At 50.7% G+C, this 23,290-nt stretch overlaps 1 long non-coding RNA gene across 1 annotated transcript; it reads right to left on the minus strand.

The window, feature by feature from the left end:
• Window positions 1-74: 74 nt before the first annotated feature.
• LOC139833485 (uncharacterized) lies at window positions 75-1,881 on the minus strand. The gene is made up of 4 exons (XR_011749314.1): window positions 1,678-1,881; window positions 1,408-1,531; window positions 1,014-1,061; window positions 75-177 (listed from the first exon to the last, which is right to left on the minus strand). It is a non-coding gene; the product is annotated as an uncharacterized lncRNA (long non-coding RNA).
• Window positions 1,882-23,290: the final 21,409 nt, after the last annotated feature.

Below are 23,290 nucleotides of genomic sequence, written 5' to 3' on the forward strand. Positions count from 1 at the left end.
TATACACAAGAGACAACCTCTGGTACCTCATGGAGTGACAATGATGATAGTGCAATGCGAAACAGTGTAAATTTTGCACATGAGCATTTGCAGTGGCATCATATCTGGATAGATCTCTATATAACTTTTCCTCAACCATAAGGTACTGGAACTGCATGCTGGCCAATGGCATCATATCTGAAAAAGTAATAATCTATTTTAGTCAAATGGCTGCTCCGAAATTAAATTATTTTAAAAAATATGAACAAATGATTCAAATAGGCCAATATGAACCGAATAGCCACAACGACTCAATTCACCGATTCTATTCTCCCAAAAAATCAAAGCCTTTCTGAGGTGCTGAAAGACGGCAAAGCAATCAAACACACAAGAGGCAATGGATATGCACAACGGCTGGAACAAGATTCAAGCAAGCTTAAACCACAACATCCCATGATTACAGATGCCACTCTTCTATACGCTTTAGCATTCTCTCTAATTAATACCAAAGATCACAAAACCATTCTTTGCAAAAAGCTACAGTGTAAAATAGGGCGCATTCCAGAAATTATAAATCATCAAAATTTACAAAACACAACTTTTAGGTATATACAAAATAAGCTTTGCATAACCTGGAGCTAAAATTAAAGACATCACAGCCCGGAAGCAATACACTTCCCATTGTACGCATAAGTAAGTATTAGGACGTAGCCACGTAGTACACGCCTGGCAACATTTTAATTTCTAAGAAATATATCATCACTTGCGATCACGCATAATGAAGATTTAAAATTTCCTGCAGCACGGCAGAAACAAGGGACAAATATTACAGTGTGCAATAGTAAAGCCACCATAATGAAAACAGGTTGCTTGTATTTCATTACTTTAGTAACTGAACCAATCCTAAACTCGCCATAATATTCTCCAGAGGGAAACTCTAGTTCATGTCACATATTGCATAGAAAATCATTTTGACATAAAAGGAAGAACATTAAATGCAACTAAATAATAAAATTAATGCTCAAGCCACTCACCAATAGCTGTTTTCCATCCTTAAAAGCTGATTCTGTAGCTTCTTTAGCCTGAAATCACCACATGTATCCCATTAGTCCTTACATCACACATGCAATTATTTCAGAATAAACAAAACCAAAGATACAAGCTACAGTGAGTACAAATGATAATTACACTGTTAGTCATCAGAGATAGAATTTATATATGTCGAGCTTCTCAGCCATAGAAGCTTTGTGAAGGGAGACACTGCCGAGTGCTGACATAGTTAATTAACCCAAATTGTCTAACCTTTTTATGTGGGGAACCAAAATTATCTAACCAATCTGGTATTTTCATGGATTCTATCTAAACTAAAGTTTCAAGATACGGAGTATAGTATAGCGCTGAGTTACCGGGCACAGAACTCCGAACAACCTGTCAAGTGTCAACTCTTACAACAGATGCCCGCAATAGTAACTTTGCAGCACAGAGAGATGGATGTACATCTGCTGCACCAATATCCAAGGAGATGGGCGCTCGCATCCAACCCTCCTAAATCCTTCATACAGAAAACGAAACAAATTCTCAGGAGTGTGGAGAGATCTAAATCGAGATCGCGCAGCTGCTCCGGCCAATCCAAGAGAATTTAACAGAGGCTCCGATACAGGCAATAAGCGGACATCAGATGGAAGAGGAGAAACTAACCTTGAACCCGGCTTTCAACGTCAGCATCACCCGCGCAAGAACGGCAGGCGGCCAACCCACATCAGGGGAGAGGGCATGGAAGGAAAATGCTGACCACCAAAACAAAGGAAGGAGATGGACGGCAAAGGGGGAATGGGAAGTAGCCCAGACTTTTCTACTCCGTAACTTACTTTTCCTCACCTCACCTTCAGCCGTCGAGAGACGCCGCCCCGCTTTTATCGGCTCACCGCCCCGCCGAGAATTGATTCCCGTCGGCGGGACCCGCTCACGGGGACCACGGCGACCGGGAGGACGAGCGGCCGTCCGTGCTGCTCTGGAAGCTCGCCTTGCGACATCGCGCTGAAGCCGGCCGTTCCCCCTCCGCCGTGCTACCGCCGCCGCCGCCGCGTCGGGCGGTCAACCTGCTGCTGCCGCGCGAGGCGCGGTTGGCGGCTGCGAGAGGTCGAGAGCAGCGATGGAGGAGGCGCGGAGCGACGGAAGGGGATTGGGGATAGGGTTTTCACCGAACCACCAAAATATCTGGAAAATGAAATGACAAAAGAAACGCGAACGAGCGGCGGCTTCTTCGATGCGGGCGCGGCCGCCGCCGCGCGCTTCCGTGGGCTGCTGAGGCGCGACGGCGGCTGCTCGGGGTCGCCGTCCGCTGGCGGCGCGAAAAGTCGACGGCGGCGACCATTGAGAGGAGGAGAGGGGTCGGTGATCTAGATTCTCTCACCTCTGGCGATTTGGGGAAAAGAGGGATGGGGATTGGGGAGCGAGGAGGGAGGCCAGGATTGGGGAGCTCCTTCGATCTAGATTCTCTCACCTCTGGCGGACAGACGCGGACGAGCGAGCGTGGCTGCCTCCGACCGGCGGCCCCCGCGGGTAGCTGGTCCCATACGTCATTGACTTGTTCAGAAGATCATAAAGTGAGAAAACAATTATCGTATCCGACGGCTGTGGTGAAAAGTGGGACTTGAGATTTACTGTTGCAACCTGATTGGACGACCCAGATTCGTTTGCCCCTTTCAGACCCCCTGGTTGAGAGGGTAGTCTAGGGACATTTATAGGAGAAATGTGTGTGTGAGGGAGAGATTTTGAGGACGTGGGCATAGCTCGGTGGTTGGGGTCGCAGTGGCGCACCCCAACAACCAGAGTTCGAATCCTGTCAGGAACGAATTTCTGAAATTCTCACGCCGAGATCCCGCTTCTACTATATCATTTATTGTCTAGTCCCTCCTAGCACTAATTAGAAGTGAGGGAGAGATTTGGTGGAGAAAATCTCCAACGGCCAACGCATTCCGCACGTTTAAATTGTTCGCTCGCGTCTGTTTGCTTATGCGCGTGAAAATGTCTGTTTTTACTTGTTTTTTTTTCTCTTCTCTATTTATAAACATAGTTCCAAACATTACATAAACTAATACATATTGGAAACATGGTTTTACACAAACTAATACATAATTGGAAACATAGTTTACCCAAACTAATACATAGTTTGAAACATGGTTTACATAAATTAGAACATTGCAAAATGAGAAAACCTAAGTAGTGTTGGTTCCATATGTTCGCTGCCAAGAGAACACTCTCGGGTACACTTAATCATCTAAACTGGAAAATTCAGCTGGCAATGATAACCCTGTTGTTCTCACCAAGGAAGGACATATAGAAACCGCCACTACCGGCTTCAATTGGGTTGTGGCCGTACTCGCTGCAAACAAAGAACACTCTAACAGTTTTAATTGTCGGTGTCCGAGCCGGACCCGCCGGTGTGGTAGTGTGTGCAGCGGGATGTGTCGTCAAACACCTTGACGATCATCCCGTTGTCCCCCTCATAGAGGAAGGTGAGTTGGCAGCCGGGCTCGAGCGCGAGGTCGCAGGCGAACTTGTCCCACTCGGTGTGCAGGTACATCTTGCCCTGCCCATCGACCAAGACCTCGACAAGCCACCGGCAGAAGTTGCAGCTGGCCTCCCGTAGCTCCAACTAGACCGGCTCGACGTCATCGACGAACTCGGCGAACTTGTCCGGGAGCCGTTTGCTGCCGAGGGGGTCGTTGATGCAGAGGAGGAGCTCGAAGCAGCGCTCCTCCTGCGAAGACGAGGAGGGCGCAGGCGACGACGACCGTGGGGCCGTAGCTGCTCCACCTCGGTGGCCCCGGCCCCGGGGGCGTGATGACCCACAAGTATAGGGGGTGTATCGTAGTACTTTCGATAAATAAGAGTGTCGAACCCAATGAGGAGCAGAAGGTGTTGATGAGCAGTTTTGATCGAGGATTCACTGTAAACACTAGCGAACAGATTTGCAGGGGTATTTGATATTGCAGATAAATAAAGTATGAGTAAATAAAATGCAGTAGTAATAATTGCAACGAGTGGCCTAATCCTTTTTAGAGAAAAGTACAAGCCGGTTGTTTTACTTATGATGAACAAACGTTCCTAAGGACACACTGGAATCACGTTGTGGTTGCCTATTCGACGGTGCCTCGGAGGAGGGATCCTCACGAGGGGGAGAAGAAGTAGGGGCCATAGGGCGGAGTGCACACGGGACGGTGGTGCGCAATTTACCCAGCTTCGGAACACCTGCACGATGACAGGGCCTACTGCTGCTTGTCTGGAATTATCTGGGCGCTTTCGCGTTGTTACAATGAGTTGTGGTTGTGCCTCTAGGGCTCCCGAGATCCGGCTTATAAAGGCGCACGGATCTAGGGTTTACATGGAGAGTCCTAGCCGGATTACAGGTTGCCTAACTATGGTACAATGTCTTGCCGTGTACGTCAAGGATCCGCCTTCCCTTATACGTCGTACTGGATCCGGGTTCCACATGGGCTTCCACGGATCCGGCTTCCTCCGAAGGTCGGTTGGGATCCGGCTTCCCCATCCTGGGCTGGACTACCTCCTTCAGGATCAACAGCAACTGGGCCGCCCGATGGGCCACATGCCACATCACCATCTATGGGCCACCCGGGCTTGCCGGATCTAGGCACTGTCGATGGAACACCCATGAAGTATACCCACAACAGTAGCCCCCGGAGTTCTGCGAGTTTCACCTCCTATTTCCGCCTTGCTAGCACCTCATGATTTCCGGCAATTTCGGTAACGCGGAGAAACTTGAAGAACTCCAACTTCACATTTTCTTCTTTCCCAACCTTTGGTCGGAAAATCCCCTCACCCTGCGGGACTTCATCCATCGACGGCATACGGCATGTCTCCGGGTTACTCCCCTGCTGCGGACAAGAGCTGCTGCTACCCGGAACCTTAAAAGGTTCAAACGGTTCCGCCAATCTTGGCGCCATTTTCGCGCGACTTGAGCGGTAATTTAGCCTTAGCCGTTTTTACTGTTTGGGGTTTCGACACGTGCCGCTCATCCAACGGTGCGACGCTTGCGTTCCGACCACAGGATGCGGAGCATGAATCTCTTCCCTCGGCCTATAAATATCCACCGTCTAACCCTAATCAGTTCATTCGCCCCCTATTCACCTCTCAGCGCAGCGCCGCCTCCGAGCTCGTCCTCGTCCGTACCGGAGTTCGCTGGAGTCTCGCCGGAGTCGCTTCGCCACCGTGCAGTGTTCTTCGTGTTCTTAACTTCAACGAGCCACCGCGGCTAAACCTCGTCGCCGGCGACTCCGACCACCACGGAAACCATTCCGGTAAGTTCTCGAGCTTCGTCTTCGCGCCGTAGTTGGTAGGGATGAGCTTAGGGTTTCAACATTGGATCCGACTAAGCTAGCTTTTCCGCCATGTTTTCTTTTTCAGATGTCTTCTACAACTCCGCCCCCATCATGTGAGCCGTTCATGGCAACACCTCTTGCTTCCGCCCCCCCACCCTTCGTCCCCGTCCAGCTGGATCCTTCCAAGGATTCCGGCAAGAATGCTGAGGGAACATCCGCCAAGCAGAGCAAAAGGCGGAAGAAGTGGCCGCCAAAAAATCTAAGGCTCGCCAGCGGGATAGCGAAGCCAAGGGGAAATGGTGGCCTTGCACCACCACCGAGACAGAACTCAAGAACCTCGAGGCAGAAGGCTTCCTAAGGCCCGGATCCTGGCGGACAGTTCCGGGTTCTCTGGCTCCAGCTCCCGAGGCCGGATAGATGGTAGTGAACAAGGCGCTTGTGGAGCGCGGATTCTCATTTCCGCCATCTGATTTCTTCTCGGAAATCTTGAAGGCGTATGGGCTCCAGCCCCACAACATATCCCCAAACAGCGTCCTGGCCATCAGCAATCATGTCACTCTTTGTGAAGGCCATCTTCGGGTACCTCCTGAACTTTCTCTCTTTCAGTACTATTTCTCCGTCAAAAAGGAGAAGATCCCATAGACCTCCGAGTTGGCCACTTGCGGGTCCATCACTTTCATGCTCCGCCCCGGCCGCGTCTATCCTCCCACCGACCGCCACGAATCCGCGCGGTACTGGTCCGGAGGCTTCTTCTATCTGAAGGACTTCTCCGACCCGGCGAGCGAAAGGATGCTGCCGCCCTTCAAGAACAGCCCCGCCAACGAGACTCCGGCCTGGGCGCAATGTCCTCATCTTTCCGAGTCACCTCTGCTGACTCGCGCAGTTAGGCGGATCTGCAAACTGACGGAGGAAGGTCTGTCGGGGAAGGACATCACAATGTCCTGGTTCACCAAGCGGATCCAACCGCTTCAACATCGGGATCGCCTGATGTTCCAATACACGGGGCGCGACGATCCTATGCGCGCCTCAAAGGAAAACTTTCTGCCGACGCCATCGACAAGCGGATCCGACTCCTCATCAAGATTCCGCGTGATCTTCGGATTCACGTGTGTAACAAGAACATTCACACCAACGGCTCCGGGACCGCGGTACGTTGTCTTGTCTCAACCGTTGATTCCTTTGTAATCTGAATTTTTTCTAAGTATTGGCTCGGTAACATAGCTCGAAGCCCTCGAAGAAGGTGATCTCGGAACTCTCCTCCGGGTCCCTCACGCGGGCAACACTGATCCGGAAGCCGTATCGGAGGCGGAGGCTCCCGGGGTTCCGCGCCCCTCCAAGAGAAAGAGGGCTGCTCCCTCCAGCCCTGCAGCCAAACGTGCCCGCGAGGTGCCTAGCACCGCGGCTACCCGCAAGGCGGAGGCGAAGAAGAAGCGCCTCAAGCTCATCGACACTAGCAACAGAGCCCAACCTGACATGCACCATTTTTTCAAGCCTTCCGGTTAAGTGCTCGATTTCTGAATTAAAACCCCTCTGTCATCATGAATCAACACATACTTAATCATTATGCTTTTTCCTTTGCGCAACAGAAGTTCTGGAAGCCAGCCCCCCAAGGCCCCCAAGAAGAGAACGAAGCCATCTCCGGCTTCCATACCAGTCACACTGGAAGTCGAGGTTCCGCCCAAGGCCTCCTCTACCGCCAAGCCGGATCCTAAGGACGTCATCAACATTGATGACCTCCCCGAAGACCCAACTGCCGAAACCGGCCACGGCGACTCCAGCAAGGGCACGTCCTCGTCTGCACCTCCGCCTGAGCAGCCAACCGCCACCTCAGCCGAGCCCACGGCTGAGCAATTCGAGCAGAAGGTGCAGCTAATTCGTGCCACTGGCACACCCCAAACTGACCCTCACCTTCTTCCGTCTCTGCAAAAGGTCCCCCTCTCACAACGCCACGCGGAAGTTTCTGCCATGATGGACAAGGTGTGGGGGCCTGCGAACACGGAAATGCAGGAGCTCTCCGACCTCGAGAGTGATCTCAAGGTCTTCTTTGCTAAGCACAAGGATGTGCGCCAGGTAATATTAGCCCCCAAGCATTGGGTTAGATATTTTTCCGTGTAACATGTGTTAGCCGATGCTTTTTTCGATATGCACCTTAGGCGGAAATTTAAAATTTTCTCAATCCAAGACTTTGAACTCCTCGCCAGCCCCCCAGAATTTTGAATTTCCGGCTAACTCCTATCTGTTTCTCAGAACACGCGAAAGCTGCACGAAGACCTACGCGTCCATGTGCTGGAGCAAATGACAGAGATAGAGGGGCTGCGCCAGAATGCTGAAAATAGCCAAAAGGCTATAAAGCACTTGGAGACCCGCCTAAACGGTAAGAACTCCGGGTTGGATTTGAATCTTTCTATGAACATTCATGATGCATAATCATGTGTGATTTTCCGCCTACAGAAGAAACTGCCAAGCGCCCCGCCATCGACGACATGTCCGCCAAAGTCCAAGTGATCGAGGCGGAGAACGAATCCCTCAAGACCTTCATTAAAGAATCCTCTGAGAAGGAGACTTTGGCGAGGAAGGAGCTCTCGGAAAAGCACGCCCGCGACATGGCGGAACTTGCCGACAAGCTTAAGAAGAGCCAGCAAAGGGTATCAACCTTAGCGGCTAAAAATAAGAGTCAAGAGGCGGAGGCTATTGACAAAATGATCTTCCGTAAGTATATTTCATGTTGTAATTCCGGCTTGCTCATCTTTTGCCATGTTCGCGGACGAACTGATTGTCATTTTCGCAGCGAGCCTTGGCTTTGAATGGAGCAAGGATTCAACCCTTAAAAGAACGGAGGCATATGATGAAGCACGGAGTTCTATTGACGAGCTGGTCGAAGCGTGTCGCGGAATCGCCAAGTCCCTATCCTTAAAGAGAGCCAAGACCACAGTGATTGACACTATGTCCAAGCTTATGAGGCAGGTGCAGGAGCTCATCAAAGATTGGCAAGAATCTTCTGCTCGCGGAGTCGCCTCCCTCGTCTTAGACACCTGCAAAGCGCACTTCCCCACCATGAAGTTCGCGGATGTTGCGCGCGACACTCCCAAGGGTGCCAACATGCGTTCCATCCTCGCGGAGACCCAAGGGTACGATCGCCTCTTTGTTGGGCGAGTTAACCACTCGTTTTGGTACAACAAGTACGATCTCCCCAAGGATTTATCCGACCCGGAAGATGAAGCGGAAGGTGATGAGGAGGGCTCCGGATCAAGCGCTGAACAATCCGAGGAAGGCTCTAATGGCGATTCCGGCATTGGCTCCGGCGATGGCTCTGGCGACGGCTCCGCCTATGTAGCGTCTGATGAGGATCAATCCTCCGAATAGGAATCCTGTGAAACAATCAAACTGCTGTATTATTTTGGCCCCGGAGTGGGTTTGTAAGATAACTTAAATTCTTAAGTAGCTAGGGACAAAACACTTATGCATGGGCGGAAACAACTTATCCTGCTATCCTTTAATATTATTTGCATGTTTCGTTTTGTCGGAAAGCAAGTGCTGATTTCGATGTTTTCCGGCTTACTCATTTAACCTTCCGCGAGCCGGAAGACCTTTAGCCGGAAACGCTCGCCAGCGGCGACGAAGCCCAATGGCAATCCGTCAATAACCGCGGAAACAAGCCCCCAGCCAAGGTGCCGGAAATCGCTACTAGGAATCCATGAGTTCGCAACAGAAAATATTTCCACCAGAAAACTTAAGCTTACGTCCTAAAGGACGATTTTTGAAAATCACAACTTTCATACACGCCTAGGCGGAAATATCCAGCTCTGCGGTTTTAATCAGAAAACATACATGATCTAAAAATGAATAAGTAAAGGAGGTAAAAGATTCAAAGAGTGAACCAAAAGCTTTATTTTATTGATCATGTATAACTATTACAAAGTATGTAACTCGGAAAATTTTGCTAAGTGTGGAAAGGACGTAGTTGTGCAATGTTCCAAGGGCGATCTGTTTCATCGTAGATGTCCTCCAGATCCTCTCGCTTGCGTTTCCGGTACCAGTTAGCAGGTCTATCCTTTAGCTCCCGGAAATCTACAAGGTAGTACGATCCGTTGTGAAGCACTTTGCTAACGACAAAGGGTCCTTTCCATGGAGATTGCAGCTTATGGTATTTCACCTGACGAAGGCGGAGGACCAAGTCTCCGGCCATGAAAGAGCGATTCCGAACTCGACGGCTGTGATAGCGTCGGAGTTTCGGCTGGTATATGGTGGAGCTTTGGTCAGCTAGGTTCCGAGCTTCTTCGATCAGGTCCACAGATAGCTGTCTGGCTTCATCAGCAGTTTGTTCATTGTAGGCGGAGACTCGCGGTGAATCATGGATGATGTCGGAGGGGAGCATGGCTTCGAATCCGTATACCAGGAAGAACGGAGTAAATCCGGTTGATCTGTTAGGGGTAGTTCGTAAACTCCACAAGACAGAGTCCAACTCATCAGCCCAAGCTCCAGCTGCGCGTCGCAGCGGTTCTTCAAGGCGTGGCTTAATTCCTGATAATATGAGACCATTGGCCCTTTCAACCTGACCATTGGACTGTGGATGAGCCACAAAAGCAAGGTCCAGCCGTATCCCTACTTCCTCACAATAATCCTTCAATTCTCCCTGTGCGAAGTTTGTGCCATTATCTGTGATTATGCTGTGTGGGATGCCGAATCGCATCACGAGGCTGCAAACAAATTTTAGTGTCGTAGCACCGTCGGCTTTTCTCACTGGCTTTGACTCGATCCACTTACTGAACTTGTCAACAGCGACCAGGAGGTATTCAAAACTGCCAGGAGATGATCTTTTTAGTTTACCAACCATATCAAGCCCCCAGACCGCAAACGGCCAGGTGATAGGGATGGTCTTCAGCTCTTGGGCTGGAGCGTTTGGTTGAGTAGCATAGTACTGACAACCTCGGCAGGTCTTAACTAACTTGTCAGCATCTTCTTTAGCTGTGAGCCAGTAAAACCCAAGACGAAAAGCTTTTGCAACGAGTGACCTGGGGGCGGCATGATGCCCGCAATCCCCTGCGTGGATCTCTCTGAGGATTTCAATGCCATCTTGATTAGAGACACATTTGAGAAATACCCCTGTTGCACTTCGTTTGTAGAGCTGTCCATCAACGATTGTGTAGGATCTTGCTCGTCTGATGATCTGTCGTGCGAGGACCTCGTCCTCTGGCAACTTCTGATCGATGAGGTAGTCCAGGAAAGGTTGTGTCCAAGCCGGAATGATAGCCATCACTTCTCTAGCCGGAGACACTGCCACCTCTGGGTTTTCCGGGTTAGCGCCCTTCACCGAGGGTATCCCGAGATGCTCTAGGAAAATTCCAGGCGGAATTGGCTTCCTGCCAGATCCGAGCTTGGATAGCATGTCTGCCGCTGTGTTATCGTCTCTCCTGACATACTTGACTTCGTATCCGAGGAAGCATTTGGCGATCTCGTCAACTTCGTTCCAGGTTCTGGCTACTTGTTGTGCCACCAGGTCGGAATCTCCGCAGCAAATGATGTGCTTGATCCCAATCTCCTTAGCGATGCGCAGTCCATGCAGTAGAGCCTCATATTCCGCCATATTGTTTGTAGCTTCGAAGTGGATCTGCAGAACGTACTACAGTTCTTCTCCGGTAGGGGACTTCAGGGTGACTCCGGCTCCTGAACCTTGATGTTGCTTGGATCCATCGAAGTGCATAACCCATGTCTCTGGTTCCGGCTCCAAATTCATATCCGGAGCTTCTGTTCAATCTACGACGAAATCTGCCAAGATCTGAGACTTGACCGCAGTCCTGGCTTTGTAGTTGATGTCGAAGGCGGATAACTCAATGCCCCATTTTGTTGTGCGTCCTGTTGCGGTTGCGTTGTTGAGAATCATTGATAGCGGAGCTTTGCTCACGACTGTTACTGGATGCTCCTGGAAGTAGTGTCTCAGCTTCCTGCTACCTAGGAAAACTCCGTAGGCTAGCTTTTGAAAGTGAGGATATCGTTGTTTGGATTCCGTAAGCACTTTGCTAATGTAGTAGACTGGCCTTCGGACTCCATACTCGTGTCCTTCTTCCGGTCGCTCCACCACGATGACGAGGCTGATGACTCTGTTGGTAGCTGCCAGGTAAAGGAGCATAGGCTCTGACTCTCCTGGTGCTGCTAGGATAGGTGGGGAGGTGAGTATTTCCTTCAACCCTTGAAGTGTTGCATCTGCTGCCTCGTCCCAAAGAAATTTGTATGTCTTCTTCAACAGCTTGTACAGGGGTAGTGCCTTCTCGCCAAGACGGCTAACAAACCTGTTGATTGCTGCAACACAACCAGTTAGTCGTTGCACATCTTTGAGACAAGTTGGACTTTTGATGCACATGATTGCCTTGATTTTCTCCGGGTTAACTTCAATGCCCCTATTAGAGACAATGAAGCCAAGGAGTTTTCCGGCTGGAACGCCAAAGACGCACTTCAGCGGATTCAACATCATCTTGTACCGTCGGAGATTCTCATAGGTTTCTGTGAGGTCGTTGATCAAGTCGGATCCTTTCCGAGTCATGACCGCGATGTCGTCGATGTAGGCGTGCACGTTCCGGCCAATTTGGTCCTTCAGGCACCGCTGCATCGTACGTTGGTAGGTGGCACCTGCGTTTTTCAAGCCAAAGGGCATAGTAACATAGCAGTAAGTGCCAAATGGGGTGATGAACGAGGTCGCCTTTTGGTCGGACTCCTTCATCCGGATCTGGTGATACCCGGAATATGCGTCAAGAAAACACAGAAGTTCCACCCTGCCGTCGAATCAATGACTTGGCCAATGCGCGGCAGGGGAAACGGATCCTTCGGACAATGCTTATTCAAGCCAGAGTAATCGATGCACATTCTTAGTATTTCAGAATTCTTTTTGGGTACAAGGACGGGATTTGCGACCCAATCAGTGTGGATAACTTCTATTAAAAACCTGCCTCTAGTAACTTTGCTAATTCCATTCCTATGGCGCGACGCTTCTTATCACCAAAGCGTCGCATAGCTTGCTTCACCGGTTTAGCCCCCAGGTTTATGTTGAGGTAGTGCTCGGCGACTTCCCTAGGTACTCCGGACATGTCAGAAGGCTACCATGCGAAGATATCCATGTTAGCGCGGAGGAACTCGACGAGCGCGTCTTCCTATTTGGGGTCCATGTTGGCTCCGACCGAGACCTGCTTGGTAGTGTCTCCTTCCTTGAAGTTGACTTTCTTGGTCTCTATCGCGGCCTTGAAGGAATTTTTCTGTTCGGAGATCTGTTTCTTGGTGGTCTGCATTTCAGTCGGATCCACCGCGGCTCTGTAGCCTTTCAGCTCCTCTCCAGATATCACAGACTCTGCGAAGGCGGCTTTGCCCAACTCGCACTCATGAGCCTTTTTGTAGTCTCCGGATACGGTAATCATACCATTGGGACCCGGAATCTTGAGCTTGTTGTAGATGTAGCATGCTCTTGCATGGAACTTGTGGTAGGTGGGCCTGCCGAAGATGACGTGGTAGGAGCTCTTGAAGGGCACGACCTCAAACGTGATCATCTCTTCGCGGAAATTATGAACATCGCCGAAGGCCACGGGAAGTCTGATGCTGCCGAGGGAATTTGCCTTTTTACCCGGAACCACGCCATGAAACTCAGTGTTGCTCTGTTTGAGCTGTTCCTTGGTAAGGTTCATCCGCTCCAGAGTCTCCAGGTACATGATGTTCAAGCTGGCTCCGCCATCCATGAGGCACTTGGAGAAGTCATAGCCGTCGATGCGGGGACTTACCACCAAGGCGTAGCACTCTTTTGGCACAATGGTAGGGTGATCCTGCCTATCAAATGTGCGCGGGACTTCCGACCACCTGACATACTGCGGCACAGCCAGAACTGTGGCGTTCAGGATCTGGAAAGCTGACTTGCTGGCGTGGACTGTTGGGGTTCCGAGGAAGGTGTGGTACGCACCTACACTCTTTTTGTCGAAAGGGTTGGATTTAGTTGCGGATCCTGCTTTGGGGTCCGACGAGTCATCATCCTCGTCCATCGCCTCGGAACTGTCCTCCTCTTTGTCCTTGTTCTTGCCCTTGCCTCCTTTGCCGCGTGGGGTGCTTCCGGGCTCGCTTGTATCCTGCTTCCGGGTCGTTTTTCAGATCATTGACCCACTTGCAGTTGCGGTTAGTGTGAGTGGACTTCCGGTTCGCGATTCATCGTCACGATGGCGATTGTCGTAGGCGTCCTTCTGCGCGGTAGAGATGCAATGCTCCGGGTTGGATTCCAACTTGCGCGAAGTATCTGCCTTGCTCTGCTGCTTCATTGCTGAAGCGACAAGCGTACGGACGTAGTTGATGTCGATCTCCTCGTCCTTTTTCTTCAAGATCTCTGCAGCCTTCTTCATATTGTCCTTCGGAGTGGCGTACGGCTGCTGCTCAGTCGGAGTTGCGAAGGTGATCTTACGGGGAGCTATAGTTTCTCGCCGGATCTTATCGATCTCCTGTTGAGCCTCAGTGATCTTGTCCTCCCAATGCTTCTGGAGTTGCTTGACTTTCACCAGTGATTCGTCCACCTCCTGCTCGCGCTTGAGAAAGTTGTCCACGAAATTCGCGGCCTCCTTCCTCTCGTCAATCAATGCGGCTGCGGTTTGCGCGAATTTTTGGGCTGTGGCCAGCATCTCTATTCTCTTAGCTTCTAGCGCTTCTGCGTCTTCGGGAGTAATGGGTTTGTTGAGAATATCCGAGTGTGCGATTGCCTCCATGCCTGCTTGCTCAACCAGTTGCTCTGGGGACAAGACTTCCTTACGCGGTCGTTCCCGCGAAAGCGGAGATCCTGCGTGGGATGGCTGTGGGTCGGAGTGGGTGTTTTCATCTTCTGATTCGCGTTGATCCAGCGCCGCCAAGGTTGCGAGAACCTGCTTAGGCTGGGCGGATTCAACTTCAGGCTGATCACCGTATCCGTATTCCTTCACCTTGCGATCGAACTCTTCAGTATACATGGAGGGGGTATCCCCGGAAATTGGGCTTAGGTTGCCCAGGATCGACTCTTCAACCGGAGTACCGCTTTCTCCGACAGCCTCCTACTGATCCGGATTAGCGTTATTTTCCGGTGCCTCGACCTGCTCGGGACCAGCTCCGGCTTCTTGAGGGGCGGTTCCGGCGGTGTGGGCCAAGAAGTGTACGAAGTGACACCTTTGCTTCTCTAACACCTGGGAGACCCAGGCGGATCTACATTGGTCTTCCACCTTTATCTCCTGCTCAGGGGCGGATTGGGTGGGTTTTGATTTTTCCAGATCGAAGGCGGAATCTTCCTTGTGAAGCTCCTGCGTCTCAGATCGGATCTTCGCGACTGCGTCCTGCTCAGCGGCGGTCGCGTCAGCGTTACTTACCAGTTGGTTTCCGTCGGAATCGACGGTTTCCCCGATGAAGATGTGTATGCCGCCGACTGGGACGATGGAGAGCTTGACTGGGTTTGTCTTAGCCGGAATCCAGCACTCATCCGGAGGGACGATCGGCAGATTTCCGGCGTAAAGGACGCGCCCCACAGCGATGGTGTCGTCGTAGCTTCCTATGGCGGAACCCTCCCGGTTCCGGCCTCCAGACGCCGCAGGCCCCACGGTGCCTCACGAGGGGGAGAAGAAGTAGGGGCCATAGGGCGGAGTGCACACGGGACGGTGGTACGTGATTTACCCAGCTTCGGAACACCTGCACGATGACAGGGCCTACTGTTGCTTGTCTGGAATTATCTGGGCGCTTTCGCGTTGTTACAATGAGTTGTGGTTGTGCCTCTAGGGCTCCCGGGATCCGGCTTATAGAGGCGCACGGATCTAGGGTTTACATGGAGAGTCCTAGCCGGATTACAGGTTGCCTAACTGTGGTACAATGTCTTGCCGTGTACGTCAAGGATCCGCCTTCCCTTATACGTCGTACTGGATCCGGGTTCCACATGGGCTTCCACGGATCCGGCTTCCTCCGAAGGTCGGTTGGGATCCGGCTTCCCCATCCTGGGCTGGACTTCATCCTTCAGGATCAACAGCAACTGGGCCGCCCGATGGGCCACATGCCACATCACCATCTATGGGCCACCCGGGCTTGCCGGATCTAGGCACTGTCGATGGTACACCCATGAAGTATACCCACAACACACGTCAAGTGCTTCCGCTTCACATAATTGAATAATATTCAGTGGTTTGGTAAGTGTTGTGTGGGTGAACCTATGCTAATGCACTACCCCGTACTTAGAATAATGCATACTTGTGATTATAACTCTTGCAAGAATCCGCAACTACAGGAAAGTAATTAAGATAAATCTAACCACAGTCTTAAACTTTGAGATCCTACACTCCCTTGTGCACCGGTTTCCTAACGGGGGTTTGGGTTTCTGTCGCTCCCGCTGTTGGGGGGATAACCCCCGGTATGCCAAAGGCATGCCAAACCGGATGGTTTGAGCCATCGAGATACCGGTTTAATGTTCTTACCGGAAACAAATGTAGGAGTTTGGGCTAAGTGAAGCTAAGCCTGTATCCCCAAGGGGGTATGCCGGAACCCGGTAAAGAAGATACCGGAGAGAAGGGCCTGTCGGCAGGACTGGTCAAAGATTCTCTTCAGAGCAAGAGGACAAGGATGAGCTAAGCAAAGTGGCTTTAATCAGAGCCCTGGCGCCAAAGAGAGAGATGACGCTGAAAGAAGCCGGAGGATGTCAGCGTTCCTGATTAAAGAAGACCCCGGCGTCATCTATGATTAAAGTAGCTTTGTAAAGTAGTTTGTCCAGTCAAAGATGCCATTAGGGTTTCTTGTTCTGTAAGCCACCCTCTCCCCTATATAAGGAGAGGGGGTACTGCCTCATACAGGCGCGAGTCCACAGAGGAGATTAGACGATAGAACTTGTATTCTGGCACTTGTAACCATGTTGAGATCAATGAAGCTTGCGAACTAGTAAAGAGTTCTTCCTCTTGTCTCTCTTCTTGCATACCGGCCTTTGGTGGTGTTCTTGAGGAAAGCATCCGGCAAAAGTACCTCTGCATCTGTTAGCATCGTGGAAAAACCTAAGTACGGCAGCCCGGATAAAACTATAAAAGCTGCTAAAGCTGTAGTAGAGCTGTGTGAATCGCTTTCCGGAGATGCTTTGGCAAAACAGCAAGAGCGTGTTAGAGAGCTGCTAGAAACTATTGAGCAGCAGAATGCTGAGCAACTGGCTAAGCTGAACAAGGCCGCGGCCTCAAAATCCGCGCGTTCAACAAAGAATGCCGGGAGCAAGTCCCATGGGCAGGCATCGTCCCCCCATCCGGACAGAAGAAGAGAAAAAGAGATGAACGCACAGCAGATGACTGTGTACGATCCGGTTCTTGCCGGAAAACAACAAGCCGGGCAACATGATGCCGGTAGGAAAAGCCAAGGGGTAGAACGAGGCTACGCCAGAGGAGGCTATGCCGGAAACAATCATGCCGGTAGACACGAGACCGGGCAAAATTATCGAGCTGCAAGGGCAGCGTATGAGGAGATGCCACCACCAAGGTACCGGCAGGCAAGAGCCGCGGAACCGGAAAGATACGGAGAGGGAGATTCCGAGGTAGAGCGAACAAGAGTCTACCGGAACCCCTTGAGAGATCGCCTGGGGGAAAGATGTTTGCCAGACCAGGATGCGAGGCACAGGCTGGACAGAGTACATCTTTCCGAAATGATCGAATCTGAGGGTCCTCCTGGCCCGAAATGTTTTGGCCCACGGATCATGGGAGAGGAGCCACCAGTACGCAATTTCCAGCTGCCTCGAGACACAAAAACTTATGATGGCACGACCAAGCCGGAAGATTGGCTGGCAGACTATGTCACAGCTGTTTATGTAGCTGGTGGTGGAGTAAACCGGCGTTGGGCGGTGAGAATCATACCGTCCTACCTGGTAGGCCCTGCACGGATTTGGCTTAACAACTTGCCGGCAGGAAGCATAAACGGATGGCTGGACTTTGAGGAAGCCTTCGTGAACAACTTCAGTAGCACTTACAAGAGGCCAAACCGGCCCCAACAGCTCGCTTTATGCCAGCAACGTGCCGGAGAGACGGACAGAGATTATCTTACCCGGTGGAATTCAACAAGAAACACGTGTGAAGGAGTGATTGAAGCACAATCGATTGCTTAGTTCAGTCAAGGATGCCGGAGAGGATCACCGCTGTAGCAAAAGCTGCAGAGAAGCATGCCAACAACCTTGGCAGAGATGATACGTGTGGCGGACAGCTATGCATTGGGAGACCCATTGCAACCAGCAGAACAAGCTGAGCCGGAGCAGCGACAGGAACAATACCGGGACAACCGAAACCACAAGAGAAGGGAGGAATTCCCGGATCGAAGGTACGCTCCGCAGCACGTTGCTGCCGTGCAGGAAAATTATGATGCCGGCGGCAGCCAAAGGCAAAAAACCGGATCGCAGCCATGGGCGGGTCCAAAAAAGCAGTGGGTCGAAAAGAAACCCTGGGGCCAGAAAAAGAACTGGCAGGAACCCGTAAAATACACCATGGAAGCCGCCATGGATCAACCTTGCCGGTGGCACACACCAAACCCGGATCACCCGTCAAACCACCTGACGAAGGATTGTTCTTGGACTAAGTACTTGATGCAAAAGGGAGCGGTAAAGGACGCGCAGGCACAAGGGTGCTCAACAGTGTTGCCACCATCGCAAGATATGCTGCGTCAGCAACAACTACCACCACCGCCACCACTCACCGGAGCAAATGCTTTACCGGTACAGCAGCAACCAAATAGGCAGCAGTACCAGCAAGTTAACCGGGTGGAGCAAAATGATGATCAACCACCTCCACCGGCACCTTTAGGCCGGAATGTTTACGAGGGCCCGCATATGTGCTGTGTTGTCTTTGTCACTGAGCCAACAGACAGGCAAAGTATGCACCGCCGCTCCATGGAGGTCAATGCTGTGATGCCGGCAGTTCCCAAATACATGCTGTGGTCAGATCAGGAAATTACCTGGTCATTTAAGGATCACCCCAAGATCATGCCGAATCCGGGTGGATATGCTCTTGTAGTGGACCCAATCATGAAAGGGCCGCAAACTCGAGTAAAATTCAGCAAGGTGCTGATAGACAACGGCGGCAGCATAAACATCATGTACAAGCACACCACGCATACGCTGGGCATAACAGAAAACATGCTTCAGCCCACGCGTACAACGTTCCACGGAATCGTTCCGGGCTTGTCCTGTGCTCCGGTAGGAAAAGTTCGGGTGGACGTAGCATTTGGAGGACGTGACAATTGCCGGGTTGAAAATGTTGAATTTGAGGTGGTAGACCTAGACAGTCCTTACCATGCGTTGCTGGGAAGACCAGCGTTGGCAGCTTTCATGGCTACCACTCATACGGCTTACCTCAAGATGAAGATGCCGGCACCTCGTGGACCCTTGACTGTGGTGGGGAACTACAAGGTCTCACTGGAAACTGCATCTGCCGGATCAAACCTAGCGGAATCGCTGGTGATCGCGGAGGAAAAGAAAAGGATGCAAACAGCAGTTGCGCTGGCTCAGTCCTCACAGTTGAGCTTAGCGGCAATGAGTGGAAACTTGGGCTCACCGGCATTCAAGCCGACGAATGAAACAAAGGACATTGTGCTGGATCTGGTTTACCCAGAGCGCACCGTTCGCATCGGTGCCGGACTCGATCAAGCATAGGAAAGCGCGCTCGTCAGCTTCCTCCGTGAGAATCGGAATATCTTTGCCTGGTCAACTGATGACTTGGTAGGTGTTCCGAGGGAGCTGGCTGAGCACTCCTTTAATGTCCGGAAAGACGCCAAGCCGGTGCGGCAACCCTTGCGCCGGTTCGCTGAAGATAGGAGGAAGATTATTGGAGAGGAGGTAACCAAGCTGCTTGTTGCCGGATTCATTGTAGAGGTCACGCACACAGAGTGGCTGGCCAATCCGGTAATGGTCGAAAAGAAAAAAGATGAGAACCTGGAGGCAAAAGCTCCGAAGGTGTGGCGCATGTGCATCGACTACACCAACCTAAACAAGGCTTGCCCAAGAGACCCTTTTCCTTTACCACGGATCGATCAAGTGATTGATTCAACTGCTGGGTGTGAGTTGTTGTCCTTCCTGGATGCGTATTCCGGTTTCCACCAAATTCCCTTGAAAAAGGAAGATCAAATAAAAACTGCGTTCATTACCCCGCACGGGGCTTATTGCTATGTCACTATGCCTTTTGGTTTGCGCAACGCTGGTGCAACGCGGTACTGTATGCAAAAATGCTTGTTCGACCAAATTGGAAAGAATGTGCAAGTCTATGTAGACGACATTGTGATAAAAACTAAGGTAAAGAACACCTTAATCGATGACATCCGGCAAACATTCGATAACCTAAGACGGTTCCGGATGAAGCTTAATCCGGCAAAATGTACTTTCGGTGTCCCTGCCGGCAAGTTGCTCGGTTTCCTTGTGTCAAGCCGGGACATTGAAGTCAATCCGGTAAAAATCCGGGCAATAGAAAGAATGACTGTCCCTCGAGAGCTAAAAAATGTGCAAAAGTTTACCGGAAGCTTGGCATCGCTAAGCCGGTTCGTGAGCAGGTTGGGAGAAAAAGCTCTGCCACTCTATGCTCTGATGAAAAAATCTGACACGTTCGGCTGGACCCCTCAGGCAGACGCAGCGTTTAAAGAACTGAAAACAATGCTGGCCACAGCACCCATACTGGCTTCACCTCTAGAAAGAGAGCCTATGCTATTGTACATAGCAGCAACAAACCGGGTTGTGAGCGTAGTGGTTGTGGTTGAAAGAGAAGAGGAAGGAAAAACCGTCCAGAGGCCGGTATACTACCTGAGCGAGGTGCTCTCCCTCTCAAAACAAAACTACCCTCATTTCCAAAAGATGACTTATGGCGTGTACATGGCCGCCACAAAACTCAAGCACTACTTTGAAGAACATCCTATGAAGGTGGTGAGTGAAGCACCAATCTCTGATATCATGTGCAACAAGGACGCTAGCGGAAGGATTGCAAAATGGGCAATCCAGATATCACCATATGTACCAGCGTACGAAAGAAGGGATGCCATAAAATCACAGGCCTTGGTTGATTTCCTCGTTGATTGGGCGGAGATGCAATACAAACCGCTAGATCAGAGGATAGAATACTGGAAAATGCACTTTGATGGATCCAAACTCAAAGAGGGTCTAGGTGCCGGTGTGGTGCTCACCTCACCAAAAGGAGATCATCTCCGGTACGTTTTGCAAGTACATTTCAGGGCATCGAATAATGTCGCTGAGTACGAAGCTTTGATCCATGGGCTTAAGGTCGCAAAAGAAATCGGTGCACACCGGATCATTTGCTATGGAGATTCAGATCTTGTGGTACAGCAGTGTTCCGGGGATTGGGATGCGAAAGATGCCAACATGGCCTCGTACCGGTTTCACGTGCAAAAGATTGCCGGATTCTTCGAAGGGTGTGAGTTTCACCATGTGCCACGCGCAGAAAATGAAGCCGCGGATGCTTTGTCCAAGCTGGGCTCATCCAGGCAAGAAATTCCTCCCGGAATAGCTCTAGCTCACTTAAGAGCACCATCGATCAAACCAAGCCCGGAATCAGAATCAATTTTTGTACCGGAATCGCATGTAGTACCCATGGATATTGATGAAGGAAACCCGGGGACTGCACCGGTAAACTCGGGGACTGCTCCGGCAAGCTCGGGGACTACTGTACCTATACCGGAAGAAATGATGCTGGTAGATGGCATGGAGATAGACGCACCGGTGTTTCTAGTTCGAGAGACACCGTCGTGGGTTAAACCTATTAAGGAATTCCTGATCAACGGCACCTTGCCAGATGACGAAAATGAATCAAGGAGAATACAAAGAAGGTCCAAAGCATATACATTCATCAATGGTGAGGTGTACAAGAGAAGCGTTACCGGTGTCCTTCAAAGATGTGTGGAACCGGAAGAAGGGAAAGAAATGCTTGAGGAGATTCACCAAGGAGAATGTGGGCATCATGCTTCATCAAGGGCGCTGGTAGCAAAAGTATTCCGGCATGGGTTTTATTGGCCCACTGCTTTGGAAAACGCTGAGGATTTGGTAAGAAAATGCAACGGGTGCCAGAGGTACGCCAAGCAAAATCATACCCCAGCGTCCAGTTTAAAAACAATACCATTAACATGGCCGTTTGCCGTTTGGTGCCTTGATATGGTTGGCCCATTCAAAACTGCAAGGAGCAGCATGACTCACATCTTGGTTATGGTGGATAAATTCACCAAATGGCTAGAAGTGAAACCTATCGCAAAATGTGATGGGCGCACAGCGGTGAAGTTCTTGAAAGATGTCATTTTGCGGTATGGATACCCGCACAGCATCATTACTGACAATGGAACCAACTTTGCTCAAGGTGAGTTCAAAAGGTTCTGTGAGGACAACAACATCTGGTTGGATTTGTGCTCAGTGGCACACCCACAAGGCAACAGCCAAGTGGAAAGAATGAACGCTCTGGTACTTTCCGGTATCAAACCAAGACTCATTGTTGCGGTGGAAAAATCACCGGGATGTTGGCTCGATGAGCTACCATCAGTACTGTGGAGTATAAGAACAACTCCAAACCGGTCTACCGGATACACTCCGTTCTTCATGGTTTATGGAGCAGAAGCGGTCATACCAACTGACATCATTCATGATTCACCAAGGGTACAGCTCTATACCGAGCAAGAAGTCAAAGAGGCCAGAGAAAATGATGTGGACTTGCTAGAAGAAGCAAGAGAGCTGGCTTTGGCAAGAACAGCCATTTACCAGCAAAACCTCAGACGCTATCATAGCCGGAAGGTTAACCCGAGAGTTTTCCGGGAAGGAGATCTGGTGCTACGCCTAGTGCAGCGCACTGAAGGCCGGCATAAGCTCTTACCACCATGGGAAGGTCCCTTCATTGTAAGCAAGGTGCTTCACAATGATGCATACTACTTGATCGATGCACAAGAGTGGAAAAAAGGAAAGGCGGACAGGTCCGGAGAGGAAAGCAAGCGTCCATGGAACGTAGCTCTGTTGCGTCCTTTCTACTCTTGAAGTTGTGGTGTAAGAAGTTCCTTTTTGTACCTTACATGCTATGAATAAAAGATGTCGGAACCTTGAATGAATCTCGGGGACTACCCCAACTTAAGTTGCATGTAACCTGTTTATTTTTTCAGTTTGCCGGTTGCTTATTGAACGTTTTTTCTTTCCGGTTTAGTAGTGTGCTAAATCCTACCGGAGTCTTCGACTCTGCTGCTGTCCGCAACCCGGCTTCATGGCAAGCAAGATAAACCGGTAGGGGATAAGCACATGAACTGCGAAGAGGGAAAGCAGGAAAGAACAATCCGGAAAATCTAACTAACCTCGGTTTAACCGGTTTTTTGCAAAATTTCGAAGTTATTTCTAAGTTCAAGAAAATGCTTGTTTGGTGAAAGAACCTTGTGCTCATACGCCAAAGAACGCCCAGAGAAGGCAGGCAGAGCCAAGGCAAAAGAACCAAGTGTGCATCGAATTGGATGCGGAAACAATTTGGAAATCTTTGCAGTGCAGGATAAAAGCAAAACCAAAAGCAAATATGCTAAGACGAGCTTAAGATAATTAGCTACCGGTATAACTTACCGGCATAAAATGTTGCGCGGCAACCAAAAGCGGACTTAAAGTTTTACATCATAAGCCCCGGCATACCGGGGCAGAATTTAACAGAACATTGTCTCAAGACACGCAGGACCAAACAGCATGACAAAGGTGAATCTTAAGGCAGGTAATCAGACAGCGGGGGCTTCAGGAGGAGCATCGCCAGCACCAGCGTCATCTAGAGGCTCCTCCTCGGCTTCATCCTCCTCCTCATCAAGATAATCTTTGACGTCAGGAGGGGGAGGGATGAAGGTGCGCATATCGGCGTACTCCGCGATGTGGTACGCGCGATCCTGCCGCTTAGCGGTGAGAATCGGGTCCAGATCGGTTTCCGCGCCTTCGCGCACTCCGGTAAGGGCATCCAGGTTCAGCTCCGGGTACCAGGAGGAAGCGACACGGA

Source organism: Lolium perenne, chromosome 7, assembly GCF_019359855.2.
Source record: "Lolium perenne isolate Kyuss_39 chromosome 7, Kyuss_2.0, whole genome shotgun sequence".
Lineage (NCBI taxonomy): Eukaryota > Viridiplantae > Streptophyta > Magnoliopsida > Poales > Poaceae > Lolium > Lolium perenne.